This window comes from Peromyscus eremicus, chromosome 16_21 (assembly GCF_949786415.1).
Source record: "Peromyscus eremicus chromosome 16_21, PerEre_H2_v1, whole genome shotgun sequence".
NCBI lineage: Eukaryota > Metazoa > Chordata > Mammalia > Rodentia > Cricetidae > Peromyscus > Peromyscus eremicus.
This window is the reverse complement of record NC_081432.1, coordinates 36,107,132-36,127,349: the sequence shown is the minus strand read 5'-3', so window position 1 is coordinate 36,127,349 and position 20,218 is coordinate 36,107,132. Positions and strand designations below refer to the sequence as shown.

The following is a 20,218-nucleotide window of genomic DNA, read 5'->3' as shown; positions in this document are numbered from 1 at the left end:
TGCTTTTGGTTATGGTGTTTCATCATACCAACAGTAAACCTGACAATGTTGCTGTCTTCTTACTGTTTCTTCTGGGAAGAAAACAGCATCAGTTTTATTGAGAATCACTTATGTGTGATAAATTGTTTCTTTCTGCTTTCAAAGCTCTCTCTCCATCTTTGGCCTTTCACAGTTCATAATACTGTGTCAAGGCATGAATCTCCTTGAAGTCATTCTAGTTGAAATCCACTGGACTTCTTGGACATTGGAGGTTAATCTTTTTTTTTTTCACCAAATTTGTAAGATTTTAGTGGTTATTTCTCCAGAAATTCTTTCTCCATCTCTCTGTCTCCTCTCCCCCTAGAGCTCCCACTGTGTACAGCTAGAATGCTTAATGGTATCCTATCAGTTTCAAGCTCTTTTGATTTGATTTTCCTCTATGGCTTTTCCTATGTGTTCCTCAGACTATGCAATATCAACGGGCCAATCCTCTCAGTTGCTAATTCTCTTTTTTTGGCTCAATCCATGGTTGTATTTTTGGAACAGAATTTTCATTTCAGTGATTACATCTTTAACTTACAGCATTAAAGTATAATTTCTACATCTTTATATTCTGCTTTTGACATGGTATTGCTCTTATATTTTTCCTTAGTTTTTGAAAAATGGTTTAAATTAATTTTTGACTATATTTATAACAGCTCATTCAAGATATTTGTCTGGGGGGGGGGAGGGCTGGAGAGATGGCTCAGTGGCTAAGAGCACTGTGCTCTTCCAGAGGACCCAGATTCAATTCCCATCACCTACATGGAAGCTCACGATTGTCTGTAACTGCAAGATCTGACACCCTTACACAGACATACCTGCAGGCAAAACACCAATGCACATAAAATAAATTGTTTTGAAAACAGATATTTGTCTGGAAAGCCCAACATCTGTGTTATCTTTGGGTCAGTCTCAGCTACCTCTCGGCCTGTGTCCTTTCTTGACCTGTTATGTATTTTGCAACTTCTTGTCAACAATTGGACTTTTTTTTTTTTTTTTGAGTATCACACAACAAAGCTTTATTCATCCTCAGCGACTAAAGAAAAGGCAAGCTCACTGGCCCGTCACTTGAGTATGCTGTCATCTTGAGCTTCTACCAGTTCTCTCTCAATCCATTTCAGCTCATCTAGTCTCTTCTTTTCCTCCGCTGCCACCCTCCTCTCCTCCTCTGCCCGGGGTTTTAGGTAACTATAGTGCTTGGCGCCGTAGGCCATGCCGAGGACCAGGTTTAGAGCTTGATGAGCGGAGAGACCTGAACTGGGGGAACCATCTTGTCCGTCAACAATTGGACATTTTAAATGATATGACAACTCTGGAAATACTACTTCCCTCTTTCCTAGGGTCCATTGTTGCGACTATTGATTGTTGTTGCCTGTTTGCTTGCTTAATGGGTCTCTTGGGCTAATTCTATAATCTGTATATTTGTCACTTGATATCACCAATAGTAATCTATGTGTTGTATTGCAGTCACTGTACTCATCCATGTAGTCACCGATGGTCTGTATTGATTACTTTTCTCGTCACTCCGATCAAATGCCTGACAAGAAGCCACTTGAGGGAGGCAGGGTATACTTGGCTCACAGTTTGAGAGGCGTACAGTCTATCCTAGACCACCCACCACCTAGGCATGGTGGGTGGTTGCAGCAGTTCACGGCTGTGGCAGCAGGAACAGGCAGCACAGATTGCTCACGTCTAACCAGCAGACCGGGAAGCAGAGAGGGATCTGTGTCTAAACCTGAGGGTCTACGCCTCAACCTGTAAGATCTGCCCCCGTGACCCACTTCCTTCAGCAAGGGCACACCTTCTAAAGGGTCTGAAACTTTCTAAATCAGCACTACCAGTTGGGGGCTAAGTGCTCAAACATGAAAGCCTTAGTGGGCATGGTGGCTTACACCTGTAATCCCAGTAGGCCAAGGCAGGAAGATTGGCAGGAGCTCCCAGTCAGCTTGGGTTACATAAAGCCTTTCAAGGCAGCCATAGCTGCTGTTGACTGCTGTGGAGATAAGAAAACTGACGCATATGGTTGGTCATTCCACCCCTATTATTATTATTATTATTATTATTATTATTATTATTATTATTAGAGACATGGTCTCACTGTGTAGTGCTGACTGGCCTGCAACTCATTATATAAAACCATACTGAATTCTAACTCAACGAGATCTGCCTGCCTCTGCCATGCAAGTGCTGTGATTAAAGACATGTGCCACCACCATCCAGCTGGTGGCTGGTACTGCGATCAGGCCACGCCCCGAACTAAGTTACCCCTTATGGTGTAGAAGAGTGATTGTTCAGACTGCGCCTTGTGTGGACAAGCAGCCTTTGACTCCATCTTGAGGATGGAGGATGACTGGGCACCTGGGTGAACACGTGAATGGCACCATCTGTTGGCACAACCTGTGCGGCACAGGCTGATAAAATTACCTATTTCTGGGAGCAGAAAGCATGTCACCCTATAAATTTATCAGGGTGAATTGGGACTGCAGGAACACATGAGAGTGTTAAAATTATCTCAGGAAAACCAGCCTTGAGGACTTATGGGACATACCCTGAGGAAAGAGTATAGACTCGCTCATCAGGGTTTCATAAGGAGGAAGTTGCACAGCACTTTGAAGGAAATGTCCCCCACCTGCTGCCATCTGACCCCCTGACCTGTGCAGCAAGGGACTAACAGGTAGAGAACTCTGCCTGTGTCGGGGGTCAGCCCAGCTTGGTTTCAGCTATTGACATCTTCTATTCCAGTTGTGCCTACCTGTCCTCCTGTTTGCCTGCCCCGACCTGTTCTCCATCTAGCTGCCAGTTAGTTCCTCTGGGCTGAGTCCCGCCCTTCTGCCTATGCAGAAGGACCCTGTAGCCCTCCTCAAACCTATGACCCCCATCAGCCCGACTGGCAAACTGCTTCTTCAGAAGCTCTCCAAGTCTGTTGTCTGAATTCCTGTTGTGATGGATATTTTGGTTGTCAACTTGGCTACATCTGGAATTAACCCCCCCCCCCCAAAAAAAAATGGCTGGGCACACCTGTGAGAGATTTTTGCTTAATTAAATCTTTTGAGCTGGGAAGATCCACCTCTACTCTGTGCCACACCTTCTGCCGGAAACCCGTATAAAGGGCATAGAAGAAGGAAGTCTCTCTCTTTGCCTGCCTGCTCTTTCCCTTGTTAGCAAGTCCACCCCCCAATCACTGGCATTAGAGACTAAATCATCGGGATTCCAGCAAATGCCGAAGACCAGCTGAGACATCTAGCTGTGTGGACTGAACAACTCCTGGATTCTTGGGCCTCCTGTTCATAGGCAGCCATTGTTGGATTAGTTGGGCCACAACCTATGTCATTCTAATAAATCCCTTTTCTAAATATAGAGAGATTCATTTTTGTAAGTTCTGTTACTCTAGAAAACCCTGACTACCTGTGTTCCTAATCTTTCTGTCAACATGACACAATTAGAACCATCTGAGAACAGGGAACCTCAACTGAGAAGATGCCTTCATCAGATTAGCACATAGGCACATCCATGAGGCATTTTTTTTTTTAAATTAATGATTGATGTAGAAGGGTCCAGCCCATTGGCAGTTGTACCACCCCTGGGCAGGTGGTCTTTGGTTGTACAAGAAAAGGAATTGAGCAAGCACCATTCCTCCATGCCCTCTGCTTTAGTTCCTTCCTCCAAGTTCCTGCCTTGAGTTCCTGCTCTGACTTCTCTCAGTGAAGAACCATGATCTGGCTATGTAAGCCAAATACACCCTTTCCTCCTAAAGTTCCTTTTGGTCATGGTGTTTATCACGGCAACAAAAGCCAACTAGGACAGACCCCTCCTTATGCCTCTGCATTCCTCTCCATTTTCCAGGTTTGACCTCTCAAGTCTCTTTAACCCTTTGTAGTCATTCTCTAATCTTTGTATGTACAATAGACACATTTATTGTTGTGTAATATGTGATCAAAGAGTTAATATCAGTAATTAAGACTGGAATATTTGAACAGGCATTTACCTTTGCCAGGGCTAGGAAGGAAAATGGGACTATATGGCAAATTGCTGCCAATGAAAACACTGTACCTTGTGAATTTTTTTGTTATTCAATAAATTCTGACATTGTAGAAAGACAAACACGTGTTTCTCCTTCTGACAAAGTACACTCATAACAGCTATGTAGCAATATCCTCTTGTAATAAAAATAAGAGCAAAAACAATAACAAGCAAGCAAGACCCCACAAAATCAAAACAAGAGGAAGTCTACGTGAATGTCTGGGGGGCATGTCACATCCAAACCGTCACAGGTCCTTGCTTGGTTAGCTTATTGGCTCCCCAGTGATTAGAGACTTCCTCAAGTCCTTCCTGTCTTTAGAGTTAGGACTGTGTGTGCATGCTGGGCTTGTCTTCAGTTTTCAGGCAGGCATTGGCAACGTCCTTAAGCATCACATCCTGCTTGCTCTAAGTCTCAAGATTTTCTTGAAGGTGGAAAACTGGGGGGCTGTTTCAAGTCTTTCCTGGGCATGAGCTTAGTTGTATTCATGGGAAAATCCTTTTAGAGTTTCAGAAATATTTATCTTTGCAACTTCTTCCTCCATGGACATCGCATTCCCCATGTATTTTCTTAAGATTTTTATTACTTTTATTTTTTTTATGTGTATGGATGTTTTGCCTGCATGTATGTCTGCATGCCACATGCATGCCTGATGACTGTGGAGGCCAGAAGAGGTCATTGACTCCCCGGGAATTTGAGTTACAAATGGTTGTGCCCTGTCACATAGGAGTTGGCAATTGAACCCTGGTCCTCTGGAAGAGCAGCCCGTGTTCTTAATTGCTGAACCATCTCTCCACCCCCTTCCTTTAAAGTTTTAAAAATGACTATAACTTTTTTAGACTTTCATACATGCATATAATGTTTCAATCAACCTACCCCCAGTTTCCATCCCCTCCAGTTCCTTCACGGTCCCTTCCCACCACTACCATTTTCTCTTCCTTTTAAATTTTTAGCTGCAGTTCAGGCAGCTGCAATGTTGAACACTTGTGGCTGCTGTTTTGTTTTGTTTTGTTTCTTAAACCTGGCAAATGGCTCCATTGCCTGTAAGAAAGTTCTTAGTCACGTTATTTAAAGACTAGCATAAGCAGGATGCTATCAGACAAGTCAAATAATGCTAAGTTTTGGGGAACAGGACTTTTTGAGGTGCTCAAGTCCTTTTGGTCCTTTCGGTGGACACTAGAGCGACTTTCCACAGCTCTCAGGGCTTCAGAACCATGGTGCTCCAGTCTATGTATATTTCCTTACAAAACTACTCATACATGTAAACATCATATCTAATGATCTGAGAGAAAGTCTCATGTAGGGTGGCTCTAGTCCCAATGATAATGCTGCCCAGCCCTTAGTTCTTGTATTAGTTATTCATCATACATAGATGGTTTAAGTTGGTATGCTCTTCAGCACCCCCATAGGGCTTATTAAAAACCTGGTTTGAAGTGGGGCTTGGGAATTTACATTTCCAGCATTTTTGTTTGTTTGTTTTTTATTTTTAAAATAGTGTGATGTGCATACCACAGTGCACCCACGTGCTGGTAGTAGAACTCAGAGGACAATTTGTGGAAACTGATTCTCTTTTCCCACCATATGCAGCATGGGGTTTGAACTCACGTCTTCAGGCTTGATGGTACGCACCTTTATCTGCTAAACTGTCTCGCTGGATCCTTAGTAAGCTTTTGAGTGAAAAATTGAAGCTGTGTCTGGAGTTATGAGGATCAGAGCCTGAGTAGCCCTGGTAGGCTAGAAAATGTGTCTAGTGGGACTACACTGGGAGGAAGACAGAAAGATCTAACGGCACCCTCTCCCACCCTTCCAAACCCCCACCCCCGTCCATCTTCTCAGGTCCTAACATGAGGATTCTGTTTAAATATAACAAGAGTTCTGTGTAGCCAAGCAGACCCAGTCAAGTTCATGCATGCTCATCATCATTTTCTAGTCTCTGTTGCGGAGTGCGCTGACAAGTTGTGAGTTAACGTGTGAAATCTCTTTCTGGCTGACACCAGATTTCTCAACCTTTTCCTTCACCCAGCATGAGAGATTATTCTGAGTCAATTCCAATTTCTTGGATTGTGTTATCTCAGTAGTTTGATGGTTAGGAGGAAGGGTACTCCTGTCTGCTTGGAATAATTCCATTCCTACCAAGATGTTTTCATTGCTGGTGTTTGGGGCCCCAATGTCGAGAATGTTAGAAAACTGGTACGTTGTGCCCAGGCTAAATCTTCTATCATATTGTCATGTGTAGGGAACGCACATTGCCATGTATGTCCACAAATTCAGCTTCCCCTTTCCTTGCTAATTTTCTTTGTACAATGGATTGGGGGGGGGCGCCCATCAACAAAGTGAAGACATGACCGGTCTTTTAATATTACTCAGAAGCATTTAAGAGTCAAGGGCAAAAATGGAACTCTGATCAGATCTGTTACTGTCTTGAATGACTTGAAATGAGACTGATATTTATTTTTAAACTTGGGAATTAAAAAATTCACAAGGCTATTGATCTGGAACTCTCCTTAGCTTGATTGTAAATAGCCTGGCTATACTGGTTAGTACGTTGTTGTTGTTGTTGTTGACACCAGCTTGATTCATCTAGGAAGAGGGAATCTCAATTGAGAAAATACCTCCATCAGATTGCTCTTTAGGCACCTCTGTGGGGCATTTTCTAAGTGGATGATGTGAGAGGGCAAGACCCATTATGGGCGGTGCCATCCCTGAGCAGGTGGTTCTGAGTTGTATAAGAAAGCAAACTGAGCACCCTACCAAGGAGCTTTCACCCAAGGCTTTTGTTTTGGTTCCTGCTTCCAGGTTTTTGCCCTAAGTTCCTGCCTTGGTTTCCCCATAATAGACTTGTAACCTGTAAGCCAAATAGCCCCTCCCCCCATATTGTTTTTTTGTTAGAGGTTTACCACAGCAATAGAGAAGCAAACTAGGACTTTGGCCATAACAGTTATTGTCTAAACGGGGATGCTTTTGAGAGTGAAAGGGGATTGCTATTAATAGGAGAGAGGTGTAAACTGGGACTGCCTTGAGAAGACCAGGTATACCACTCACTTAAATTTTAGAAAACGAAATAGGAAGATATTTTTCATTTTTGCAAGCGTGTTTGATTTACCCAGCTTTTGGTCTTGGGGTTAATGTTCTGTCAATATTTCTCCCATTCATCTGAAGAAATAACAAAAGATAAGCATTTTGTTAATAAGTGACTCTTCAGAAGATAAAAGTGGGTGTGGTGGTGCACAAATGCAATCTCAGCATTTGGGAGGCAGTGGCAGGAACACGAAACACTCAGAGCTGCCTCAGTTACATAGCGAGTTGGTGACCAACCTGGGTTACATGAGACCCTGTTTCAAAAACAAACAAACAAACAAACAAACGAAATGATGCAAGCAACAAAAACGACCAGTGATGTTCAAAAAACTGAAAATAAATGTTTGTGTTTCGCCCAGTAGTTTTCCTTCTTCAGACGGAAACATTAACGTTATAGTAAAGTTAAAAACATTATCCGGCAGGGAGCCCCGTCCCTGTTAAGATAAATAATAATAAAATGAAATTAAAATGTAACTATCTCCCGAAAGTTCTGACTAGTCTTCTTCCCAATGGAAAAATAGAATTTTGAGGAGGAAGTGTTAGGACTGTTGTCTCTTGGGAATCTGTATAAATGCGTTATCTGTACACATAAACTAGAACAGGTCTGGAAGGACATTCAACTGATAGCAGCTTGGTTGATAACCACGCCCACCGAGTGACTGATTAGTTACACCTGCTCTTCGGACCTCCAGCGCTTTTCTCCTAATTACCCGTCCTCTTAGCAGAAGCCTCAGCATATGAAGGGGATAAAACGGCCCACTCCTGGATGACGTCACAGAAGGGGGTGGAACCTTATGGGCGGTGCGACCTCCTGGGGGCGGAGTCAGCGAAGGAGGGGGGGCAGGGCGCCGCTCGGGCGTGGAACGCGCATGCGCGGCGAGGGGGCGGAACCGGGGCGGGGCTGTGCGCTGTGTTCTGAGTGAAGGCGGCGGCAGGGTTCGGGCTGCGCGGGGACAGCGGGTTCGGGTCTGCTGGGGTGGACGCCACCGGCCGGAGCAAGGCGGCCAGAACCGAAGTCCCGGCCAGTCTTCAGGACCCGGCAGAGACCGTCAGGGCCAAGGCGAGGGCTCGCGTCCCAGAGGACGGAGGCTGGGGCTGAGCGAGTGCCCGGGTCGGGGCACGCCAGGTAGGTGGGCCGAGCTGGGCCGAGCTGGGTCCGGTGGTGCGGGGCTGAGCTGAGGGGCCCGGCAGCTGGGAGCTGGAGACACTGGGGACCCGACCGGATGGCGCCCGCGGTTGTCATGGCAGTGGTACAGCCTAGCGGTTCGCTGGCTGCGTCTTTGGAGAGTGGTCCTAGACTTGCGATCCCCTTGCCTTGGGCCTCTTGGGGAGCTGTGGGATGCTCTACACCGCGCCTGCCCGGTGCATCTCTGCTGGATCCCGGGGCATCCGACTCTGAAGGCCTCGCGGGTATCTTCGGTGTCAAAACACCGGGTAAAAATAAACATGCATCTCGGTGGAGGACGCCGACTGCATCCTCGCAACTCTTCAAGCATTTTCTGTCCGCGCATCGTCCCGGACAGGCTCTCCCTCACCTTTGCTTTATATATTTTATATCCCTCTGTTTTGCTAGTTAGCTAATTGAGGCCTGAGAGGTTTGTAGGATCCGTGGTCGTCTTTCGCAAAGCCAGTCATCAGTGTGTAGGCCACTGAAACACTCAAAATGTCAGACATAAATTTATATCTTTGTGGGAGAAGGAAGAGAGCATTGATGGGCCTTGGCTTCTCTTGCCCCTTGTCGCTTGCCCTCTGACATTACATAATGGTGGGTTCCTCCTGCCCGGAGTTGACAGCTCATGAAAATGTCCCTCTGGGTAAGAAGGAAGTATAGGCCGTTGTAAATCCCATCTTCTTGTCTTTTGCTTTGCCTCTGAATGTGTTTGGTGTTGAGAGGTTGCCCAAGAGTATAATGTGATTTGTCACCTGCCAGTTAGGACATCTGAGCCAAGGGGATGGGGGGTGGGGTGGCACCGAGGTTGAGATGTTGCAGTGATAGTCTGCTTGATTCACTCCTGTGCCCAGTAGGTTGTGTGGACAATGGGGACATCATGAGGGCCTGAGGACAGAGTGGGCTGATCTGGGTGTGAATTCTGAAGGTTCTGTCACTTGCTAACTGAGGTTCTCAATGTTCTCATCTCTAAAAGGTGAAAACCGAACCTCATTTGCTGAGTTTGTTTTGACATCTGAATGCTAGTGTCTGGGCAGTGAACAGCTATGAATTGTTCTACTTGCTTAGCCTTGTTGTCTTTGGCTGAAGACAGGAAATTTTGTTTTTGGATCTGGGCTCAGGCCCTTGTTTGTGTGTGTGTGTGGGGGATTACTTTGACAAAAGGTTTCTCCTGGAAAATTGAGTTCTTTGAAGAGAGCTGCTGCTCGCTGGAGGAGGTCCAAGTGTTGGTTCTGTACAAGTGTTGGTGTCAAGAGATCACAACGCTGCTTCTCGGGTGGCATTGAGTGTGAACAGTGTTGCCAGGCGGTGTTCCTCGTGTCTTGTCAACATGATGTAGAGATGAACCAAGCTCCCTGGGAGGGCGGGTCGTCCTAAAGACTGGGCTTGCGGGAATGGATGTAGGACAAACAGAGAGAAAAGCGAGGGCTGTGAGAGCATTTCTCTCTCATTCTTCCTTAGCTACTTTGCCTTTCATTTGCCGTCACCCATCTGAGAATCTGCTTAGGTAATCCCAGGCTCTCAAGCAGACCCAGAGTTTAGGGCATATATTAGAGTTTATTCCATTGCTTTGGAAACCAGGTACTTTGTAGTATTGCTGTTAAAATGAGTATTAGTTGTTAAAAATCACTTTACGGAAATACGCCCAGAAGATTTGCATAAATAATAGAACACTGGAGAAATGGGGTGTGTATGATAAAGAATTGACCCTACTCAGCTGCCTACCTAGGAGGATTCTCAGCTAGCCTCGATGAATGCACCAAAAGAAAGGACCAGGAGAGTACTGGGACCAGGTCACCTCCACCCCCACCCTATGGATTAGCATCTCAAGAACTCCATAGGACAGAGTGGAGGGGGAAACTGTCCATCAAGGCTATTTTGTCTTGGTTTGACGTTTTAATGAAAAGCTCCTCCTTGGCTTCTATAGTCCAGAGAAGTTCTCAGAATCATCAGGAGGCTTTGACTTTCACTGAAGAAGTAAACAGCACAATTCTGTGATGGAGAAAGCTGGATAACGCTCATGCTTCTTTTACAACTTGATTGATGAGCAAGAGACTGGTCCTGGAGCAGAAGCTCTGAGCAGAGCACACGTTAGGGAGACCAGTATTAACTAGATCCTTGCTGGCTTGCTTCGCTTTGCCTATCTCTCTGTGCTTGAAAGAAAATGCGATCGTGAACCCAGTCCTCAGAAGCCCCTGGAGTGCTTCTTGCTCTCTTAACTAATTTTTCTTTTGTGTTTTGATGTCCTCTCAGCAAAATTGTAAGAATAGTACTAATATAAATAATTTTCGGAAAATCTTTGTCCAGCTTCTCCTAATGTTGGCATTTTCCTTCATCTCTGTTACTCTTCTCTCCTTTTCATGCTTTAAACAAACAAACAAACAAACAAACAACTTAATTGTACCTTGACGCTAAATACCCTGTACCTCTAAATCCGTTGAGGTGGATTTCTTAAAAACATTTTGTACATACAGTACTTAAAATCCAGGAAATGAACATTGATAGGATCCTGTTATTTTTTTCTTAGAAATTACTCCAATAAAGTCCTTTATCCCAAAAGAAAACCCTAGCTTATTTGTTGCCTTTAGGTTATTTTTGTTTTTTTGTTTGTTTGCTTGTTTTGTTTTTTGTGACTACAGTCTCTCTTAATTAGTGTTTCTTTGTATTTGATGTCATTGACGTGTTTGAAGACTACTGACAGTTTCAGATAATGCCCCTCAATTTGGGTTTCCCGATCTTTTGGATTCAGGTTAGGTACTTCTTGCAGGAGCAGCAGAGGCTTGCTGGGCTCGGTGTGAGACAGATACTGCCCACTATCTCAGAAAACTCGACACTAGGCTTGTTAGCTTTGATATCTTGATCAGGATGGTGTAGGCCTCATTGAAAAGTTACATTTTTCCTCTTTGAGATTAATATGTTTCTCGTAGGGATGCAGGACATGTTATTCCTTAGTCTCTCCAGCCACAGCTCGAACCCATTGATGCCTCTCATCTGAATCATATGGAGTTGACAGATGGGGTTTTCTAATTTCCTGTTTCCTTCTACACGTGTTATTTAGAACTGTACTGAAGAGGACACCTTTTCTTTTCCCTAGAATGCCCTTACTTTTTGATTTACATCCCTAGAATGTGAAAATCTTGCCGTATTCGTGAGACTGTAGTCTGTTGCTGTCATTATTTCTTTATTACGAAAAGTGTCCCAGATTGGGCCTTTGGGAGCCTCTTTCTTTGAACATGTTCCCATCATTCTTTCAGCACTTCGTTTCCATTCTGGTACAGGATCTTTGAGACTCACTTTGTATTTTCCTTGCCTCAGCCTCAGAACCAGCCGTTTCCAGAGCTCTGTTTCGTTCATGGAGGGTGGCTTTAGACTCCAGAGTGCCAGTAGTAGTTGGGCAAGTGGAGGTGGTGTCGTCACATTTATTTATGTATTGCAGTGTAGGAGAGCAAACTCCTGTGCCCCTGAGCTGCCTTGACAGTCCCGTGTCATTGGCTAGGCCTTGTCAGTGGACTGGTGTCTTGTCAGAGCTGGCAAGGTGGCTCAGCAGGTAGAGTTCCGTCCTTGGCGACTCAAAATAAATGAAAATGTAATGAATGTTTAAATTGTTCACATAAATGCAAATATAGTTGCATTATACACCGTTTTCTCTGATTGGCTTTTTCAATTCCGTGCTGTGTTCTGGAGCACTGTTTGTGTTACTGACATGATGAGTTTACCCTTTTTTGGAAGTGGGGATCCATAATCCAGGGTAGGGGTGTGCTGTAATTTATTGAACCATCTTGTAATGGTGGGCATGTAGGTCCTTTCTAATTTTCTGTTGTAAAAATGGCCAATTGAGCCGGGCGGTGGTGGCGCACGCCTTTAATCCCAGCACTCGGGAGGCAGAGGCAGGGGGATCTCTGTGAGTTCGAGGCCAACCTGGGCTACAGAGTGAGTTCCAGGAAAGGCGCAAAGCTACACAGAGAAACCCTGTCTCGAAAACAAACAAACAAACAAAAAAAAAACAAAAAAAAAACCCAAAAAACAACAACAAGAAAAAATGGCCAATTGTATATGGACCGACCCTTTAGTGTCCACCCTTCAGTCTTTAGGGCCCCTGCTAGCATCAGTAGGACAAGGAGTAATTTTGAATCAACAGTTTTGCCAAATAACACCCCCAAAAAGGCCTCATTAGCTCACACCTTTCCATTACTTGTTTCCCTGCAGCACTGACTTTTTAAGTTTGCCAGGCTAATGGCCCAAAAGACAGTCTTCTTTTAATTATGTTTCTCAAATGGCCAAAATCATGGAATTCTTTTCTATGTTGAACTTTTTAGTTTGTCTGAATTACCTGTTCATATCCTTTGTGATTTCTCATACTAGGTTGGTCTTAAGTTACTGGAGATGGTTTCTTGGCAGCTTTAAGTATGAATTATTACCCCAAGGGAAAGAAACCCAACCTTTCATGACCACACTACATGCCAGACCTAGGCCGTCTTTCCTCAGGCATCCTCTGCGGTCCTGTCAAGTGGTGTCAATCTTGAAGAGTCGCTGAGGGCGGGCGTGGTCAGGCACCTGCAAGATGGTGTTGACAGAAACCAGGTGGGGTCAGAACCAGGTGTGTCCGTTAAGATTTGCTCCTAGAACTGAACGAACTCTCGAGCTGGACTTCCAGAAGCCTCCAGGTAGCTGTGTGACTTGGGGCAAGTAGCGTACTCTCTACGCCCACTTTTCTCGTCTGCAAAACCGGGCTGATGGTGTTTGCCCAAAACCCTGACCTGCATTCGGTCTTTTGTTATGGTGTTCAGTGAGGATCCCCTGGTGAAGGCCTCAGAAGTAGGAAGGTAAATTATATGTGTGGGGCTGGGTCGCAGAGGCTCATAATAAGAATGAGACGTCTGTTTTCTGGGACAGAGGGAGACAGAGAGGTGTCCTCTGATGTCTTGAAGGAGGGTTGAGGACTCTGTGGAAGAAAGGGTTTGCCCCTTCAGTTCTCTTCCTTGGCCTCTCCTCTCCCTTCTTCACACACCTGAACTCCTGACCTCAGTTTCCCACAACACCCCTCTTGTACTTGATTAGATAGGGTGCTGAGGTCCCCTGAAAATCCTCTGTGTACTTGCAGCTCTGCACCTCTGGCCACAGCCCCTCACGTCTGGATTGGGCTGTTGCAGAAGCTGTCGGAGTGAGTTAATTCACTGCAGGGTGTGGGCCACTTTCTTTGCCTCTCCTGTGTTGCTTGCATTTCAAATGGTTTGTTTTCTAACTCACTGACTCAGGTTTTTAAGACTGATGAGCCAGGCATGTAAATTCTGGACATCTGAAGGAAGTATGTTTAGGCAAGTGGACATTTCTGGGAAGAGTGTCCTTTTGAGAAAGGGGGGATGTCCTGGATTGGAGGGTATCTGGCTGGGATGTTTTGAGCTGCCAAGTAAACACAGGAGTGTTCCTGCGTCAGCAGCCTAGCAGTCTTGTCAGGGACTTGATTCTTCTGTCTTCAGCCGTCACTGTTGCTGTTGCCTCATGATTGCAGGATGGTTGCTAGGGTTGGCAGGACTAGGTGGTTCATTGTTTTTCTCCATCAGGGACAGAGAAGGAAACAAACAAGCCAGGTCCTCAGTCATGGTGCCCTGCGGATCTCCTCTCTGCTCTGCAGGGGCCCAGGGTCTTGTGCCTTTCTTAGACCAGTAGCATGAGAGTGCTGTGTGCTGATTGGCTTAGATCAGTATTCCCCTAGGTGTTCCCAGACCGCAGCATCAGCAGCCCCGGAAAACTTGTTGGAAATGCAGTGTCAGCCCCAACCAGCTCCTAACTCAGAAGCTCAGGATTGGGACCCAGAGAGCCTGCTTCCTTATTTTAGCCAAGACTACCCTGACTCTCCAGATGGAGATGAGACTACCTGTTTGTGAAGGGACAGTAACCTTGGGTGGTCAGCTCATGATGTGAACTGGGAAGTGTTTAAGGACTATGGGAACTTGGCCCTTCTGAATTTCCTCTGTTCTGTGCCTCAGCTTACCCACCCAACTGGGTTTCCTCGCTTCATGCCTGTATGCTTGCCAGCTCCTCCGAGTGTGGGCTAGGTCTTCTCTGTAGACTGGATACTAGAGGGAGCGGTGTGGACTACATTCCAGCCCAGGTTCTGTCTTTGACCCAAGCGTGGAGTCCACTGGGCTTGGTCCAGGCTGGCACTGAAGATCTCAGCTCCCTCTTCTGACTCAGTGTTCCACATTTCTGAGTGTGTTCTAATATATAAGGCCCATTGAGCTCTGCTGCTGCTTGTGCAGTTAAAAACAAACAAACAAACAAAAAACAAAAACAAAAACGAGAGCAGTGTGGCTAGCAGGGGCTCGAGAAACATTTGGGGAACCTGCCTGGAGTCAGCCCAAGTGACGACTTTCGGTGGTGGCCGGCAATACTCTGGTTTCGCCTAATGTGACCTGCTATGTGTCCCCATTTCACCAGGACAGTTCCTGCTTCATGTTTGGGTGAAGGAGCAGCCACTACCAAGTCCTGCTGTGCTTAGAGCGGCCCACCCTTTCACATTTTCCCTGGAGCTAGGGAGCTGACGGATGTCTAGTTTTCTTGACTTTCCAATTTAATGTCTCATCTCAGTTCATAAAAGCAATGGGAAGAGCAGACTTACAGCATACTCCAGGCCCTTTGCACTGATAATGAGGAAGGAGGTGGCCAGAGAGCCTGGAGAAGGAGCCACAAGTGTGTCTCAAAGGGTGGCCCCGTTGAGATCAATTGAGGTTACGACCCGTACTTCAAGCTTTTTGGAAATAAAATATCAAATATTCAAGTGTTTTTTCCTACAAGAAGGGTAAGCATTTTAAATAAAACATTTAGTTGCATGTGGTGTACTTTAAGTGTCTCTTGCTGGGTTTGGTAAAGAGTTGTCAAACCTTAAGAGTGAGTGCAGGAGAAACTAATTTGCCGTGAGGATGAGGCATGACCCCATGTGCATACATGGGCCTTTCTTAGGGATAGGGTCTGTGACTTTCATGAGAACCTGGGTATCTGACCTTGGTGTCCAGTCGGGAGCTGAGAGGGTAGGGCAGTGGGGCTGGTCAACTGGTGGCCGCAGCAGAGAGCTCTGGCACTTTAGTCTTGCTTTGAGCTGTGGTCTGTGGTAGTTGATCACCTAGGCCAGATCCTCCTGATGGCTCTGTGTCTTAGCCTGACACTCAGAGAGGCCACAGAGTCCGGTTGTGAGCTTCTTCATTCAGCAGAAGTTTTATAAAAATCTGCTTATTTAGAGTGGGAGTGTGTGTGGACACACATGCTATGTGGCACATGTGTGGTGTGGAAGCTCGCTTTTATAGTCTTGGTAAGTATTTTCTCCACAATGCCCCATTTTAAAAGGTGCTCCAAGGGCTAGTTATGGTGGCGGCAGAGACAGGCAGATCTCTGTGGGAGATGAGCCTAGTCTACTAGTGAGTTCCAGGCTAGCCAGGGCTACACACTGTCTTAAAAAAAAAAAGTGCTAACAGGACTGGCATCTGTCCCATCTCTAGGTACCACTGGGGACATAAACATTGAAAGAGGTGCAGAGAAGTGAAGACAGCCAGCAGAGGGAAATGTGGGTGATGGGGGAAGGAAGGGAGAGGAGCTAGGTCCACCAGCTTGTAGTTAGGTGGCTGCTGACCCAGCTATTTTCCAGGAACTCTGTTTAAGGCATGTAAAAGTCTGTCATTGTGTGCCATCAAGTGTCAGGTGTTTTCACATTTCCCACGTAGTACTTTGTGTTCTACATACAAAATGTCAGAGGAAATAGTCCCATCACATGACTGGGTGATAATGACACAGGGCAGGATGACTGACTGGCAGAGCTTAATTAGGATGAGGCTCGATGCCAAGAATTGTTGAGGTACCTTGTTTGGAAGAGAAGAGGAGGTGGGCGAATGGGTTGGTGTAGGGTAAGCACCCCACTAAGACAGTGCTCACGGGGTCGGGGGGACTGGCTTGCACTTTGTGGGTTTTGCCCTCAACTTGCCTGTGACTTGGAGCAGTTGTACCAGATGACCAAATGGGGTGTGGTGGCTGAGGTCTGTGTGGGTGAAGTATTGCGTGTTCTTGATCTGGTTGATAGTGGGCCTACATGCATGTCCACATGTACACACACTCATGCATACACACTCATGTTTGGGGAAGTTTCTCCTCTTCTCCTTTCACTTTGTCCAGCAGTCACTTTCTAGAGGAGAGGAAGCGCTTGAGTCTTGAAGCTGGAGTGGCAAGGGTGAGTGGTGGAGAGGGGAGCTGCTGTGGATCACGGACTGCCCTCCCACCTGCTCCTCATCCCTGCACCCTTCCTTCAGAGGCCCTTTCTGACAGTTCCCCACTAGACGGGCCAGGGCTGCAGTCCAAATCCCCTGGACGGATAGAGACCACTCTACCCCAGCCTGCATTTCCCTAATAATCTATGCACACTTGACCACTGGCCAAGGTCTGTTTCCTTCCTGGTGGATGAAGGGCATTCCCCGACTTCTCCGCCCGCCTCTCTCTTTGACCTATTGCCCCTGTTGTGGCCTAGTTTGCATCCCTTCTTATTGTATTGTTTTTCATTGGCACCAAGTATACAGCTCCACAGGGTACGGACTTTTCAGAAACAAATTCAGGTGATCAGATGAGGATACTGGCATGTCTGTCACCTTGGTGTTAGAACATTCAAAGTCTTGTCTACTAGGTATTTTGAAATATTGAGTTAATTGTGGTCAGTCACATTAGCATATTGTGCTGTGTGCTAGAAGCCATTGTTCTTGTCCAGCTGATTAACCTTCTACATTCTAACCATGCTCATTAATCTTCTACACAAACTCTTCCCAGGTTTTAGCCACCATTGGAGTATTGTCTACTTGAAACATTTTAAAAATAGGTTTATTTTTTATTTTGTGTGTATGAGTGTTTGCCTACTTACATGTCTGTGCACCAAAAAATGCAGTGCCCGTCGTGGCCCCAAGAGGGTGTCGCATCCCCTGGATCTGGAGTTACAGATGGTTGTGAGCTGCCATGTGGGTGCTGGGAACCGAACCTGAGTCCTCTGCAAGACAGGCAGTGCTCTTAACTTCTGAACTCTTTCCCCAGCTCCATGTTGTCTGCTTCTTTGACATCCGCTTTGAGGCTCCACATAGACGTGAGAATATACAATATATTCTTCCTTCCTGTGCCTGACATTTACTATAGTGTCCTCTAGTTACAGTGTGCCAGCACTTGTGTGTGCCTTCAGTCTTGAACTCCCAGGCTCAGCTGATCTTCTCACCTCAGCCCTCTGAATACTGGGACTTGAGGCACACTTTCTGTCGTTTCAATGACTAATTGGGGTGAGACGATATTTCATTGTGGTTTTGATTTGCATTTTCCTGATTAGTGATGTTGAACCGTACATATGCTTGTTGGTCATTCATACATCCTCTTTTAACAAATGTCTGTTCAGCTCACTGTGTATGTGTGTGTGTGTGCGTGTGCATGTGTGTGTGTGGTATCTATATACCTCTGTGTGTGTGTGTGTGTGTGTGTGTGTGTGTGTGTCTGTGTATGTGGTATCTATATACCTCTGTGTGTGTGTCTGTGTGTGTGTATGTGGTGTTTATATACCCGTGTGTGTGTGTGTGGGGGGGGGAAGAGGCCAAAGTCAGATGTTTTCCTTTACTCCTCACCTTGTATTTTGTTTGTTTGTTTGTTTGTTTGTTTCCGAGACAGGGTTTCTCCGTGTAGTTCTGGTGCCTGTCCTGAATCTCACTCTGTAGACCAGGCTGGCCTCAAACACACAGAGATCCGCCTGGCTCTGCCTCCCATGTGCTGGGATTAAAGGTGTGCGCCACTGCCACCAGCCTCACCTTGTATTTTAAGTCAGGGTCTCTCACTGAACCTGAATCTTGCCAATTTGGCTAGCCTAACTGGCCAGCAATTCCCAGGATCCTTCTGTCTCCCTCCCAGCACGGAGATTACAGGTTCAAGTTTCTGTACCTGGCAGTTATGTGGGTGCAGGGGATCTGAACTCAGGTCCTCGTGCTTACATGATAGTTACTTTACTTACGGAGCCATCACACGGCCCCTCTGTTGCCCATCTTTTAGATTGGGTTATTCGGGTTGTTAGTTTTGAGTTCCTCTGGACAGCAGTTCCTGTTTAGTGTGAGTTTGCAATATTGTTGTCCACTGCCCAGCACTTCCTTCACTCTGCTGAAATGAGGGAGTTTGATGAAATCCCTTTGGTCATTTTTGGCTTTTGACATCAAGTAAAAAAAATTGCCTGATCTGATGTCCTGTAACATTTCATTGTTTTTTTTTGTTTTGTTTTGTTTTTTTTGTTTGTTTTTTTTGTTTTTTTTTTTTTTTGTTTTTTTGGTAGTAAATTTTTAGTTTTAGACAATAAGCGAGTCTGGTTTCCTCTCTGTACATGAGTGTTCAGTCTCCCATCTCCTGTTGTAGAAGATGCTTGGCCTCTCCTGTTAGGGTCTTGTTACCTTAGTAGAAAGCCTATCAGCTGCACATATGTGGGTTACTTCTCAGTTCTTTTCCATTTGCGTGTGTTTTTATGCCAGTGCCATATTGTTTTGATTACTCTAACTTTATGATATGCTTTGAAGTCAGGTATTTAATGTCCCCACTTTGTTCTTCTTGTTAAAGATCAAGATCACTTTGTACTTCTTTGGGTCTTTTGTGGTTGCATATGAATCTCACGGTGGTTTTGCAATGTCTCTGAAGATTGCCCGTGGTGCTTTGATGACCTTTCTTCTTTCCTATGAACTGTTCCTGACTTGTTGCAAAGGATAGTTAAAGCTGTCAGCCAGAGCACAGGTTGACTAAAGAGAGGCAAAGCACTTCAAATGGAGGCAACTAGATGGGTGCTGGCCCTTCCAGAAGCGTCCTTAAGTAGCTCAGAACACACTCAGAGACGCTGATATTGCTGAAAGCATTGACACTCTTTAGTCATGGATCTCTCTCCTGAAACGCTGCGGTGGACACAGGTTCAGGGGCCGTTCTTACTTGAAGTGCTAATAATCTAGTTAGTGTTGACCTAGCCATCACCCAAGATGGGTTCTGAGGCTGTTGTTACAGGTGCCTTGGAAGTTTATGGTGTTTTGAAGAACTTTGCTGGGAGGAAGACGAGCTTTTGTTTTGAGCCAAATTAATGATTTAATCACTTTTAATTAGTCAAATACCAAGCTAGGTATTAGCTTTTTGGTCAAAGAGAGAAGTCAGAGAGTTTCCTGGCTCAGAGAAAAGCCATCAGGACCTGGCTCTGGTCCTGACTTGACTGGGGAGTACATCCAGGGTTTCCGGTTAATCTCCCTTTCTCAGCAGCAGGGGATGCTGGCCTTCGCACCGGTAGTTGACCGTGGTGTCCTGATCCCGTCAGGGTGCTGGGCCTGTCCTTCCAACAGCCGGCATAGACTCAGCCCCTTTGATACCAAAGAGAGCTTTAAGCCGTTGTGCATAGGACTCATTTCAAACAGGATTTGCTAAGGTATGATCAAGGTCTTAAGGCAGCAGCAATTGCTGCATCATTAATTCACATTGAGCATCCTGGGACTTGACCTGTGTTACATACTCAGGGGCTGGCAGACTAAGAAACTGTTTGGGATTGTACTGGTGTTTCTCAGGGCAACCAGCAGTCATGGCTTAGACCATAAATATAACGAAGTGGACTAAGAAGTATAATGACTAAAACCAGGGCCTCTTGGTACCCCTGAACCTTGGTTTGCATGCACTAAATATGCAAGCCAAGTTATCAAATGTTTGGGGTAGCAAATAAGAATTTGACATATGAAGCTTTTTGTACTTGCTATTCAGACAGGCCAGAAATAGGGTTGGTAGCTTTTTAAAGGATTGTCAACTGTGGATTATATTAGGGAGAAACTGTTTTGTAAAGTGACTGCAACAAAGTGAATCTGGCTATGCTTAAAAGGTCTTAGGGGCATGTTCTTACCCTAGCCCTGATCCCTGGGCAGTTCTGA

General features: G+C 45.6%; 1 protein-coding gene and 1 pseudogene across 5 annotated transcripts in view; one reads left to right on the top strand and one right to left on the bottom strand.

Moving 5' to 3' along the window:
- Window positions 1–1,025: 1,025 nt before the first annotated feature.
- On the bottom strand, window positions 1,026–1,291 carry LOC131926202 (ATP synthase subunit e, mitochondrial-like; annotated as a pseudogene).
- A 6,691-nt stretch (window positions 1,292–7,982) lies between these two features.
- Window positions 7,983–20,218, top strand: part of Inpp4a (inositol polyphosphate-4-phosphatase type I A) — a 122,938-nt gene continuing 110,702 nt past the window's right edge. For 2 of the 5 annotated variants that reach the window (XM_059282456.1, XM_059282453.1), the window contains exon 1: window positions 7,984–8,243. The gene's annotated coding sequence lies outside the window, so the exon portion shown is untranslated. Of the gene's footprint in view, window positions 8,244–20,218 lie in introns of all 5 variants that reach the window. The other 3 variants (XM_059282457.1, XM_059282454.1, XM_059282455.1) reach the window with 2 other exon arrangements.